General features: G+C 36.9%; 6 non-coding genes across 6 annotated transcripts; all 6 read right to left on the bottom strand.

Moving 5' to 3' along the window:
- Nucleotides 1-1,690: 1,690 nt before the first annotated feature.
- On the bottom strand, nucleotides 1,691-1,852 carry LOC145730017 (U1 spliceosomal RNA). Its single transcript, XR_014178504.1, has one exon. It is a non-coding gene; the product is annotated as a U1 spliceosomal RNA (small nuclear RNA).
- Nucleotides 1,853-3,657: 1,805 nt separating this feature from the next.
- Nucleotides 3,658-3,777, bottom strand: LOC145730039 (U5 spliceosomal RNA). The gene has a single exon (XR_014178524.1). It is a non-coding gene; the product is annotated as a U5 spliceosomal RNA (small nuclear RNA).
- A 5,636-nt stretch (nucleotides 3,778-9,413) lies between these two features.
- LOC145730033 (U5 spliceosomal RNA) lies at nucleotides 9,414-9,532 on the bottom strand. Its single transcript, XR_014178517.1, has one exon. It is a non-coding gene; the product is annotated as a U5 spliceosomal RNA (small nuclear RNA).
- A 1,139-nt stretch (nucleotides 9,533-10,671) lies between these two features.
- On the bottom strand, nucleotides 10,672-10,833 carry LOC145730018 (U1 spliceosomal RNA). The gene has a single exon (XR_014178505.1). It is a non-coding gene; the product is annotated as a U1 spliceosomal RNA (small nuclear RNA).
- Nucleotides 10,834-11,278: 445 nt separating this feature from the next.
- On the bottom strand, nucleotides 11,279-11,419 carry LOC145730027 (U4 spliceosomal RNA). Its single transcript, XR_014178511.1, has one exon. It is a non-coding gene; the product is annotated as a U4 spliceosomal RNA (small nuclear RNA).
- A 1,140-nt stretch (nucleotides 11,420-12,559) lies between these two features.
- LOC145730024 (U2 spliceosomal RNA) lies at nucleotides 12,560-12,747 on the bottom strand. Its single transcript, XR_014178508.1, has one exon. It is a non-coding gene; the product is annotated as a U2 spliceosomal RNA (small nuclear RNA).
- Between the last annotated feature and the right edge of the window lie 870 nt (nucleotides 12,748-13,617).

The raw sequence follows: 13,617 nt of genomic DNA, 5'->3' as shown, positions 1-13,617 counted from the left end.
AATAATAGCACACCACTGACTGGCTGCAACAACTTGGAAAGTAACGAGAGCAGCAATATTTAAAGCGAGACGTACAGAGATTGTGACATCATCGTTTGATGACGCCTGTGGCCTTTTCTTAGCTGATTCGAGCTCTACCAATTATTTATGAATGTCTAGCAAAGATTTTGAAAGTTTGTTACAATTAGTTGGACTAGCGATACAGAAGAAAAATACGAATTTTAGAAATTCTATTTCTATAACAGAACCACAGGCGAGGGATATTGTAAGTTTTGTTTCTCCATCCGCACTGAATCGACACAGCTCCCGATAAAGCAAACAAAACAGAAACCCTTTGATGTTTACCGACAAGCGACGGGACTCAAAATTGTTAGGAATAAGGCGACAAAAGAGAGGTGCCACAAAAGAGTTGCTGAAATGTTCCAACTTTGTTGCAGAATTGTTGAAAAACATATGGTTTCTGTTTTGTTTCTACTTTGTCGGTTTAATGTGGACCCGGCAATAGACTTACAAGATAGACTTGTTTATTTAGTTTTTAACTTTTAGCCAACCATAATACACATTCTAAACGCTACCGTCGGCTCAGGTTATGGCATTGATGCCAAACTGTACAAATTTTAGTTTCTTGTCTAAGAAATGTAGCGCGGGACAAAGCATACACATATAACAACGTTAACAGTTATGTTCGTAAAAAGACAAAACGTGGCAACGTTGTAATCCGTAACGATTTTACTACGTATGCGTGGGACTTAACATAATGTTTCGCTAACCAATAGCATCATCGTAGTATTTCACGTGGTCACGTAGTAAATGGATATCGCGCCGAAAGTCCGGAGGACGACCTGCAGCGTCCTACGGAATTTTCCCCACCACCAGCGTTCTCATTTATAACGCATTGCCAAGGAACGAGGGAACGACAAAATGTAAACAATGAATGCATAATTGATGAATCAATCAATCATCATCAATGATGATATAAAATTCAGATTCTTCTCTAGCATGGCCGTTGATAAGTTCGTATATGGTTTGAAATCAACTGTCACCTGTTGCCACAACGTTGTTGTTTGTAACCTTCGAGCAAAAAGAATCAGGAGGTAGCAAATACCCTGTTTTTGCAAACTTAAATTAGTTGAATTATTATTGACGAGTGGATTTGTGAATAGTGGGCAACAGCAGATTGATATCGTATGACAGTTTACGGCCCCCATTTTTGTCCACCTCTTTGATTGCTATTGCTCCTTCCTGCTATATTTTTTTATTCGTTGTTTGTAACGTAGATCTAAGACATGCGCTTTTTATGACAATTGATATTAATATCCCCATAGGCAACCTGACCTCCTGACCATAATAATTAATGCACGCCCGTTATTGTATTTGCAATAATTTCATTATTGGAACTGGAAATTTGTTTTCTCGACGACTGACTTTGAAACTACCTCATGTACGCTTCCATTTAAAAGCAGAAAGTGGTTATTCGCCGCGCGAGAGCAGAAAGTGAATCATTTTCTGCTCTAGAGCGTTTTCGCTTTCCACTAACAATTTGCACCAACTTTTTCGGCGTTCCCATAACAACCCTTGACATACCTGTTTGATAAACACATTCCGTCAAAGTGATTTTACATGTGCAAGCGGCAAATATGTACTTTCCGCTCTTAACATAGAATATGAATATACTATTGAATTGAGTTATTCGGGACAGCGCGTACGCAGTCCCGGCTACCAAAAATTACGCGCCCGAGTTATCCGCATTAGGGATAATCGCAGAGGTCAGCCCAACCGTAGTGCAATGGAGGGCCTCACCCTGGGGGAACAGCCTTATTGATCACTGTAAACCCCTACGCCAGGTAAGTATGCTTTTTCTCCCCAATCAAAGAAGTAGTTTATCGTTTTTATCTTTTAGGCGCGGCTAACGGTTGACAGTGCTGCCATCTGTACAGACAGTATATGTAGTATACGAAAGTGATATCTGGTGAATGTATATAATATTTATATGTATATTATCTGTGATATTATTCACAGGTTGGCTTCAATAATAATAACTGACAATTATAATGGATACCTACTAAAATATACCTAAATTCAAGAAAGGACAGGAGACGCACCCAGACAACTACAGGGGCATAACTCTGCTGAACACAAGCATTAAACTCTTTACCGGCATTTTGAAGGAAATACTTGAAACACAAATAACAACAAGGCTTTAGACGAAACAGATCCACGACCGACGCCATATTCATTATCAAACAACTTAAAGAAAAATCAATCGAATTTAATACACCAGCATATGTCTGCTTCATCGATTTGAGCAAGGCATTTGATACGTTTCGCCTCTCTGACATCATAAATATACTGATAGCGAAAGAAACGCCAGACACCATCGTAACAGCAGTCCGCAGTCTCAATATGAACAACATGACTAAAGTAAAGATAGGAGACACTTATACGGAAGAGATACCGACACCAGACCAGGGGGCATTAGAAAAGGTGACAGCCTTAGCCCATTTCTGTTCAATCTCTTAATGGACAGAATTATAGAGGAAGTATCATCACTAAAAATGGGATACCGAATGGAACAAAATAAAAGAATCAGCATGGTATGCTACGCCGATGATGCAGCCATTTTCGCGGAAACGGAGGACGATCTACAGAGACAACTACACAAATTCTGTCAGGTCAGCCAAGCGATGAACATGACCATATCTATAGAAAAAACGAAAAGCATAACCTTTGCTAAAGATCCCGTAAGATGTAAGCTGGTAGTTCAGGACAAAATAATCGAGCAAGTCTCACAATTCAAATATCTGGGTATGGATCTATCGAGTTATCATGACCCAGTGAAGGACCGAAGAAGCCAGATCAACAAAGCGTCTGCCATGTCAGGCTGCTTAAGGCAGATAATCTGGGCGAACGAATACATGCGAAAGGATAGCAAGGTCAGGATCTAAAAGAATTGCATCAGGCCAATCATGACATACGGAATAGAAACCAGAGAAGAAACCAACAAAACGAAAAGACTGCTTCGAGTAGCCGAAATGAAAACGCTCAGGACTATAATGGGAAAAACAAGAATAGACCGAATTAGGAACACTGACATTAGGAAATAATGTGGGGTGCAAGACATCCTAAGATGGGGGAGACAAATAAAAAGATATTGGTACGCTCACGTGAGAAGAATGGAAGAGGGAAGACTACCACGCATCGCACTTGAAGGGAAACCAATAGGAAAAAAAGCACCGGAAAAACCACCTAAAAGATGGAAGGACAGCTGGCAGTCGGGAGATCTTAAATATGAATAAGAAGACAATTATAAATGACCTTTTTAAGTTAATACTTTTCACATTTAAGTGCCAAATCATAAATGATATTGATCAATAGTTACTGTTTGGGTTAGTTGTATACGTACACAGAATTACCTAAAATCTTTAAACACGTGTGATGCAAAGGATAAGCCCTAAAATAATGCTTGGATGGCCCCCCATAACATGTTCACGTTTTTTACTTTAAAGCTACGAAAATAATTGATAAGAAATACCTTTAAAGTAACACAGACAATCTGGAATAGCAAATTACAACGAACGGAACAACTATTGCTTTACTATTCCCTGTAATCATCTACTTCTACACATCATTGATCATTTTTATTTCAATTCGTTTAAGTGCCCAGCAGGAGCGAGGCATGGAAAAAAATTCAGTCAGACCCATTTATATTGACCCTCTCCACGGAAATCTTTAGTAAAAGGCGAAAGATTTATTCGCTTTGAAGAGAGTCCAGGGTAACGATTCAAACGTAAAGTCTTGCTCCGTCTCTCTACTTCCCAGTATCTACAAAAGTCTAATTTTCAGAGCAGAGCCATCTACTATTGCAAGCTGAAGTTAACCCAGTCATGACAGACTGGACAGAAAGGTGACAGGCTAATAATTATTCATTTATTTTATTCCAGTATCTACCAAATTAGATTTAGAACATGTTCTAGGTTCTGATTGTAACATCAATGTTCAATCAGACTAAAACATCAAAATAGCTCTCACTCATATCCGATCTATTCCTTCAATATTCCTTGTGGTCTTGGTTATGATCTTTATGATATCAGAATGTCTTTAAATATTTTGTAATCTCCTTAGCCATGATATAGAGTATAGAGAAGCATTATATTTTTATGGCGTGGCTTCGAGAATGAGCAATAAAGGAGTGAAGACGTTGCTGCATATTTTACACCTAAGGAAAGGTTTATGACCAAAAATAAAGTGTATAATACTATTTTTGCTATTACTTTCACTTTTTGCTTAGTTGCTGAGTATGGTTTAAGGTCACTATTGTGGTGTTGGTGGTTGCTAAACCTAATTATTGGTTTCACTATCACACGTAGGAAAATTATGTAATTACTAAGACTAAATAATAATATCAAATTAGAATTAGACAGATTTTGAATAAACCAACGTAGTAAGAGTAAGAAAGAGGATCTAACTTAACCTAACACCTAACCCAACGAACAATTAACTGAAAGTTTTACTTTACAGTTAATCAGTTACTTTACTACTACAGTTTTACTTTAAATTGATTAAAATGGGCCCATCCCGGTGGTACTCCAATACCGGCCCAACCCGCGACAGAGGTGGAGCAAGCCCCTAACCATCAACGTTATTCTTATGCCAACAATTGAACAACAACAGTATTGCAAAAATTACATGATTCTAACTTTCATGATACACGACAGATTCTCTCTGTAACCCCAACTAAAATTGGATACTATCTAATATCTGTACACTGTACAGATAATCCGAATATCTACACATAAATACCTATACGTGTAGTTATTTTAAGATACAAAATAGTAACAAATTTTTATTGTAAATTGAAAACCCCATCAGCCTAAAACTAAAAGCATACTCAATATACTTACAGAAATTTACTGTAAATTGTGTTTCGAGAGCTTGATGCACAAACACAACACATTATTTTTTTTTTAACAGTCAGTACACTTTTAAGTAGAGTAATAATTAATTATAAAACACAACATGCAGCAGAGTAGAGAGGTGAACTTTTCACAACCGAAAACGTGATTCAACTATTACTAAGAGCAAACCAAACATGTAACAACTAAATGGAAAAAAAAAGGCGAAGGGATGATAACACAGGTGTCCTTGTAGTCGCACAGGTGGTAGTTCGGCACTTTTCAACCTTATCAATATATGGGAATTCCCGATGAAGACCGACTGGATGGCCCGCCAGCGGTTTAGGTATTTGGTAAAAGCGTAAAAGTGACGAATTTCTGTGATCTGCTTGAAAAGCTGTCTAGGACATTAATAAATAGAGTACCTAATCGTATTCTTAGTTAGAGCGAGAAACACTGTAATTTAATCGAATTTGATTATAATTTACAAGTGAACTACAGGATTAAAGGAAATTTGTCAGATTATTTTAATTTTATTTAATAATTAGAATGATTTTGATGAAGTCGTACAAAAAATAGTGTAAGCATCACGAACAAGTCATCAATCAATCTTTGTCGTCGATTAGTAAAGCTTACTTGGTGTTATACTATTTTGTTACAAGCGAACCAGGTGGTACAGTTTGAATAATAAACTCTGTTATTTTGTATAGAGTGGTCATGTCAGAACATCTCGACCCGGATAAAGAAGTGCAGAATCGAATCGGCTCTCGCAACCTTTCAAAAAATAAGATCACACTTCTGCAATAATAATCTAAATTTAAAACTCCGCCAGAGGATGATCAAGTGCTACATATGGTCTATACTGTTGTATGGGGCAGAGATTTGGACCTTAAAAGCAGCAACCATTAATCGGCTTGAAGCATTTGAAATATGGCTACATACACGTATGCTCCGAATCCCATGGGTAGCCATGCAGACAAATAAATCGGTTTTAAATAGAGCAAGCGCCGTCCGCGAACTACTATTAACAGTAAAATGCCTAAAGTTGTCCTATCTGGGTCACATACTTAGGGATGATCGATACCGTATCCTTCAACTTATAATGAAGGCCAAGATAGAAGGCCATAGAGGAGTCGGTAGACGACAAACCTCGTGATTAAGGAATCTTAGAGAATGGACTGGAATTCGAAGCGCAAAACCACTCTTTAGACTCGCCGAAGACAGAGCGCAACTCGTCATTGTGATTGCCAACATCAGGAGGACCTGATACGTCACCAGAAGACGAAGATCCCTGCAGTGGCGAATTATTTAAACACTGCACCACTGAAAGGAATGTTCTAACAACATACAGCATTACGGCAGCCAAAAATTGAAAAAATACGTTTCAAAGACTCTATCACATATATCGATGATTGATCTCTAATGTGGCATAGCCAGACATTTCTAACCAATTGAAAATGAGTCAAAAACAACCAGAAAACTTTTGTTTCCATATGTGAAAATATCAACATCTACACGTTCATAAGGACGTTTAGTTAATGAGATACAATCCAAACATTCCCAAATTTTTTTTCTGATAGACCACTTTTTGAATATTCTGGTGGATCCCCCACAGCAGCTACATTTCCAAAATATTCCCTAAACTCGATAAAACATACGTAGATTAGACCTAACCATAGAAATTTGTGTTGCGATTCAATGGCGGCTCAGTTCCAACAACAAATTAATAGTTTTTGAATAAAAGTAAGAATTAATTGGTTAATTAATTGTTATTTAGCCAGGTCCTTAAACTCTTTCTGGAAAATGATACACAAAACAATCTATAATAAGTGCGAAAGTAATATTAGCAGATGTCAGTTTGGGTTCCGAGAAGGTTTTGGAAGTCGAGAAGCACTATTCAGCCTCATAGTTCTACTCAAAAAATGCAGAGACCAGAAAGAAGACGTATACATCTGCTTTATTAACTATAACAAAGCATTTGATTGCGTTAACCACCAGGAATTAATAAAGTTCCTCCAGGAAAAGGAAATCCATGACAACGATATGAACTTTATTACCAAACTATAAAAAGATCAGTTTGCGCCTGTTAGAGTTGCAAACAGCATTACTGACAGCTTCTCTATTGAACGTGGGATACGGCAGAGATGCGTGTTCTCCCCACTTCTCTTTAATTTATACTCTGAGAATATCTTTGAACGTGCACTACAGTACACAAGCGATAGTATCAAGATTATGGTCACCTTGTGAATAATTTACGATATACCGATGATACCGCAATAATTGCTAACAGCTCTAGAACGCTTGATGAACAAAATCACAACTGAAGGAGACCAGCTGGGGCTGAAAATTAACATAGCGAAAACCAAAGTGATGGCCAAGAGCATATATGGCAAACAAATACAGCAGGTCGAGAAATCAAAGCCTAGGCCTATCCTAACTCTGAAGAGTACACTGTTCACAATTTTCGGAAATCTTCATCTATTATTTAAGCAAATTTTGGTGAAGATATAAGTTATATTAAAAGACTAGGAGGCTGTAAATCCATAACAAATATATCAAACCAAATCCTATCCTCTGTTGCTCAGACTTAAAATCCCCCAGATCCGACCTCTCAAGCTCACTTTTCATCTCTAAATTCTTGCAGCTTGCTAAGCGTTCATCTAACAACCAAACATTGGATGAAAAAATGTCAGGAATTGTTCGTTTACGATTCACATAAATAATGATAATTAAGAATCCTTGTATAATAAGAGTTAAATTTATCGTTGTTTTTACATATAATGTGATATATTAATTGTTTTTTTATTAAGGTGTTGATTTATTAATTCGTAACCGCTCGCAGAAGAAATGTAACACTTGCGGAAAGCATTTTTTCCACACTCGAGCACAGCAATGTGTAAAATTATTGCTTTCCGCATTTGTTAAGAAAATAGCTATTTTCATTATTTCTAATAGAAATCAAAACTCAGTATTTTTAACGAAGTATAATGAAAACAAAATATCTTGGAAGTTTTTCGTGGTCAAAAACCTAAACAAGACTTTTGTGTTATAGCATAATTATCCATGTCTTGAAAATAAGTCAACGTTTTCTTTTAATTATTTACCAAGGGTAACGCAACCCATTACATCCCGACAGTTTCCAACAGTAGTGTCCGTTTATTTACCAGGATTTCGGGCAAAACCCACCCCTCCTGACCGATTAGGGCGGTGGTCTTTCGTGGCGCCACCATTCCATTTCACCGCAACTTTTGCGTGTCCTGATCCTCCGCACCGGGAGTTTTACTGCTTGATTCCAATGCTTGGGAACATCTTCGACTCTTGACTCATACAACGATAAACGACTTTACGCTTACGCATCACCACGGAACACTACTGTCTTTCACTGCCATCCAGGATATAATAAGCATTATTAACCCCTGGGGTCCAATGTCTAATGGACAACGACCCAATTCCTAGTTTAGAATTATCAATAAAGTACTACTATGGAAGGCAGTACTTAAGTATATGCCTGCGCCATCTATACGTACGTGGTACGACTCATTAAAACGATTGGGTTTAGATTTATCTTGCTAGTAAGACAAACCGGAAAATCAAAGAATACGTTACAAAGTACATGTTTTGTACGTGACATTTGCTTCTTTGTTTGTCATATGCAATTATAATCTATTGGGAAATGGAGATCATCCAAATGCAAATTGTTTGATCGCATGTAAAGAAATATTAACTTAAACTTGTGTGTTTAAAGTTGCTATTTTTCGGTTCCTATTCTGAAAACACCTTGCAAAAGCTTTTACTCGTTTCCAAATTATAAACGTTAAATTCTCTTTACAAAAAATTGGTTAACTGATTAATAAAGAAAATAAACTTCTCCCAGAGAAGGCTAGAACCATACTTGCAGCTGTGTTCTTTATTTCTACAATATAATTCTGTGTGTGATACTTTGTACTAATTGGTATGTTATACGTGAGTATAACGCGGAATTTCTATTTTGTTCAGTTCTACAAAGCTCAGCACTATATCCTCACACACGATGATCATCAGCTGAGTATATTGAGCTTTTTAAACGGACTTTTAACCACATCAGACACGTTATATGAGCGGGTACGATAAGCTACCACCGCAAAGACTCAAGTCATATTGTATGGTATAGGGTATTCCATAAGTAAAATGTAACTTACGTCCACAAATTCGAAATTTAAAGCTTTAGAGAAAAAGCTACTACGCCAATCGAATCTACGTGAAAACCCTAGAGTAGCCGTTTTCTGTTTTTTAATAACAGAAATGACGGCTCAGATATTGCAAATAATCGAATACGGCCAATTTTCAAAAATTCACTGTATATCTGAAACAAATGACGACAGTCTAATTATGATGCATCAGCAAACTAAACTCGGGAATCAAACTCACAACACCTACCTTGGGCTTTTCCTATATGTTTCCGTTTGCTTTATAATAGTAACATGTAAAACCAACGAAAATTGAGCAAACTGTTCACGATTTTTATTTTTAAATTAGCTTAAATGCCCAGCAGAAGCTAGGCATGGAAAAAATTCAATCAGACCCATTTATATTGACCCTCTCCACGGAAATCTTTAGTAAAAGGCGAAAGATTTATTCGCTTTGAAGAGAGTCCAGGGTGAATGCAGAAATGTAAAAACCTAACTGGTTATTCGCTTTTGACTATCTACGACAGCTTGCTCTTAAGAGCAGAGCCATCTGGTCTTGCAAGTTAGAGTTATCGCAGTCAAAATAATACTTGTACCCACTTGGTATGGTTTGCATGGTAACACCACTTTTTTCTATAAAACAGTTCGTTTTTGAAGAACAAACTTTCACAAACCGATTCAGAAGTCAATTTAGTTACAAACTGTACAAATTGGCGGCGTATCACTGGTGTAAGTTTTCAGTTATTTCTTCAGTAAGTTGTTTATCACTTGTTTTGCTATTCAATCGATTCTCCAAGAACTATTTCCAATCTGTATATAAATGCCTATCTATACCTATCATATTAATGTTATTATTTATAAGTTCTTTGAAGGAAGTCTAGTCGTCATTTGGATACAAATTAAAAGTGGCGGCTTCAAATATTTACTTCATCATGCTAAACGTACTTTTAAGAACAATAATTCTACTTGCGCATGTGAGACTATTCGCTGCTATTCATTGGAATGAGTAATAGTGGTGATCTTTCAGTATAGTAAAAAAACGAACATGGTTCGATCCACTACTTCGATGTTAGTACAGAAAAGCGATAATCGTCACTTAATCCATCTTATTCTTTCTGTATGTCTCATCATCTCGTCTATTATATTGAAAAAATACTAACCTACTTATTTATTCATTGTATTTCTTTATCAATAATAATCACAATTAGATTAATTCAGTACAACAACAGAAACAGAATGAGAGGCTGACAAACAGGAGCAATGCTAATCAGACGAAGAAGAAGAAGATTCATTTGTTAAACGTTATTGTTGATCGTCTCCGGACTCCGGATTACTTAGTTAAAAAATGCCATAACAAAATTTTTTATTTTTCTTCCAGCCATCCTGCATACAGACATTTTCCATCCTTAACAGCACGAAACGCTGATTGAATAATGTCCATCGAAGGTACTTTAGAGACGTCTTACGCTCATAAGCGAGCTATTAGCTTTTACCTTAAAGCACTTTGGGAACTTTGTTCGTTTGAACTCACAAGCATCATCAGTAAAGTGTAATTGTCTAGATATTTCGAAAAGACCCAGCTCAGATTAAATTTTTATTTTTAATTGCTGTATTCGGGATACGCAGTCCCGGCTCCCGGCTATCAAAAACTACGCGCCCGAGTTATCCGCATTAGAGATAATCGTAAGGTTCAGCCCAACCGTAGTGTAATGAAGGGCCTCACCATGGGGGAACAACCTTATTGATCACTGTAAACCCCTACGCCAGGTAAGTATGTTTTTTCACGCCAACCAAAAGGGTTGATTGATCATTTTTCATGTTGACAGTGCTGCGATCTCCAAAGAAGTTTGTGTAAGATATCGCATCGATATTTAGTAAATCTGAATTGTACACGAATCAAACAATGCAATGGTGATAACTGTAGTGTTTGCGTTATGTTCAAGTGCCATAAGAAACAACTTACGGCAATTGAAAGGGGCTTCTGGAAAATATTTGCAGGAAAATCAAGAATGTAGAGAAGAAAAGGAAATCATGCAAGTAGAGAAAAGGAGATCTAAGAAAGACATGTAAAGCTTTGAGGAAAACATGATTTGTATTTATATATCAAGCAGGTGATAGCAGTTCTAAAAAGAGGGTTTAACTTGTTAACATACGTTTCCACCCATCCATCTGAACCATTACATACAATTCCTAGGGTTATCTTGAAATTGACTGAAATGGCCTCGATAGAGGCCTACAAAAATTGCCTTAGCGCACGGTCTTTCACGTGCACATGGCGGGGTATTGGTTAAAGTTTTCAACTAGCAATAATCGCACCTCGGATAAACCTCATTGGTTACGATAATGCCACTGCGCAAAGCTGACGATGCACCGGACAAATTGTCCTACTGACATATAAGACGAAAGTTAAAAGGGGAGAGGGTGACTTTTGGCGCCATCTCTTAGAAATCAAATTATTTAGAAAGTAAAGCGACCACTACTATTCACCATAAAATTAATAGTTATTTATACAAGTGACCATTTTTTATTCAAGAAAAAAACAATTAGACCCAAAGGGTAGCAAATGACCTGTTCTTCGAGCGAATAGTGAATAAACAGGTTTAAATCACCCGTTTTATACTGGATACTTATACAACAAGGGACTTTTTTCATTTATATACTGAATCTTCGTTAAGTCATTGAAAAGTGTCGCGAATTCAACAGTCATTTTATACTTATGCTTTATCGACTATCGTAAGGCCTTCGATAGCATTAATTGGAATTGGCTCTGGATGGTTCTGAAAGGAGATGGGAGTACCGGATCATCTGCCATTTTTAATTCAGAATCTGTACATACCCAATGTCGTAAGAATTGACAATCAACTATCCAATCTCTGTAAAAAAGAAAAAGAGTTCGTCAAGGATGTATCCTGTCACTTCTTCTATTTAACATCTATGGAAAATATATTATGAGAAGGGTGGAACGGCGGAATTACAGTTGGTGGAATAAAGATAACTAATCTTCGTTATGCGGACGATATCTCTACTAGCAAATAGCCAAGAGGAACTTCTAGAAGTCCCGCATAAACTGGAAATGGAAAGTAATAACCTTGGATTGGCCATCAACTACTCAAAGAGCGAAGTTATGATCATCGACAGGACACTAGGAATAATATGCCAGACATTCTTCACATGGGTCAATGTCAAGTCGTGAACCAATACATCTATCGGGGAGCACTGATTTCAAATGAGGGTGGCTGTTCTCAGGAAATCATTCGTAGATGCAAAATCGCTAGGCAGACAGCGAAAATCCTCCATAAAATATGGAAAGATAGTGCTATCACATAAAACACCAAAAAATCTATTATTAAATCACTGATTTTCCCGCGGTACTTCTATACGGAGCAGAAACATGGTCGATCGCAAGAAGATCGACGCGTTTGAACTATGGTGCTGGAGAAGAATTCTACGAGTTTCCTGGACAGCAAGAAGAACTAATGCGTTCATCATGGTTATCCAAAATAGTGCAAGCTCGATTCCGGTGGTACTGCAATACCGGGCCAACCCGCGACAGAGGTGGAGCAACTCCCTAACCTCCGTCAATTTCCAAAAATCATTTTAATGTACTGGTCCCGCATGCGTGACGTATCAGATATTAAGCTGATAAGAACAGATACTACACTTTGACAGCCAAAAGGCCGAGAAGCGATAACCCATAGAATTTTAAATTGCAAGTCTATAAAATAAATGTAAGGGAAAGAGTTATCAAGGCATTCTCTTGATGACATGGCGTTCAAAATTTTACCATTATATGTTAGTCATAAGATAATAATTAAATCATAAATTATATATATATATATATATATATATTTTCTACAAAAGAAAAGGCTATCGGCCCTAGTGGCCTTTCTGCCCATCATAAATTATTTTATCTGATTTATAAATATTTAAATCATATTGCATCCCATAAATACACATTAGATTGTATTTCTTGTGTTCTTATAATAAGAACTTTTACTAACCTAAAAGCTGCCTAAGTTGAACCTAAAAATTATGAAGAGAACTGTGCAAAATACCCATTTTCTGAAATAAGGAATGCACACATTGACGCGAATTGATTCGCCGCGATAACGAAGCGAATATTTTGCGACACAGGCGGTAGAAAAATTCGTCTCTCCTATCACATTTGCGCGAATATTTCGCGACACGTAGGAAATCAAAATTTGTGGGTACACTTGCGCAAAAATTTCATAAGACATATTTTTTTATTGATTATATAGAAAGATGGATTCTTCAAGCCCTGAAGAAGAAGCAATAGTATTATTGGCTGCTTTAGAAGATGAGGAAGGTGAAAAGTAAGGCATTCTAACAATTTTTTATTAAATATAATTATGTGGGAACTTAATTCAGTAGCGCCTTAACATTTACAGGACAGGAAAATGTTTAACGTCAATTGAGTAATAAAAAATAACATTTTGTGCTAAAGTTGGTGTTTTTTTTTTTAGAAAAAAGCTCTGGACACATGATATAAATTTGGAAAGAAAAGAAAAAGGCGAATTTCATACACTCATGCCACCACT

This window comes from Ips typographus, linkage group LG5, assembly GCF_016097725.1.
Source record: "Ips typographus isolate SLU linkage group LG5, UJ_Ityp_2.0, whole genome shotgun sequence".
Classification (NCBI taxonomy): Eukaryota; Metazoa; Arthropoda; class Insecta; order Coleoptera; family Curculionidae; genus Ips; species Ips typographus.
Note: the sequence above shows the minus strand (reverse complement) of the source record. Positions and strands in the feature narration are given on the sequence as shown.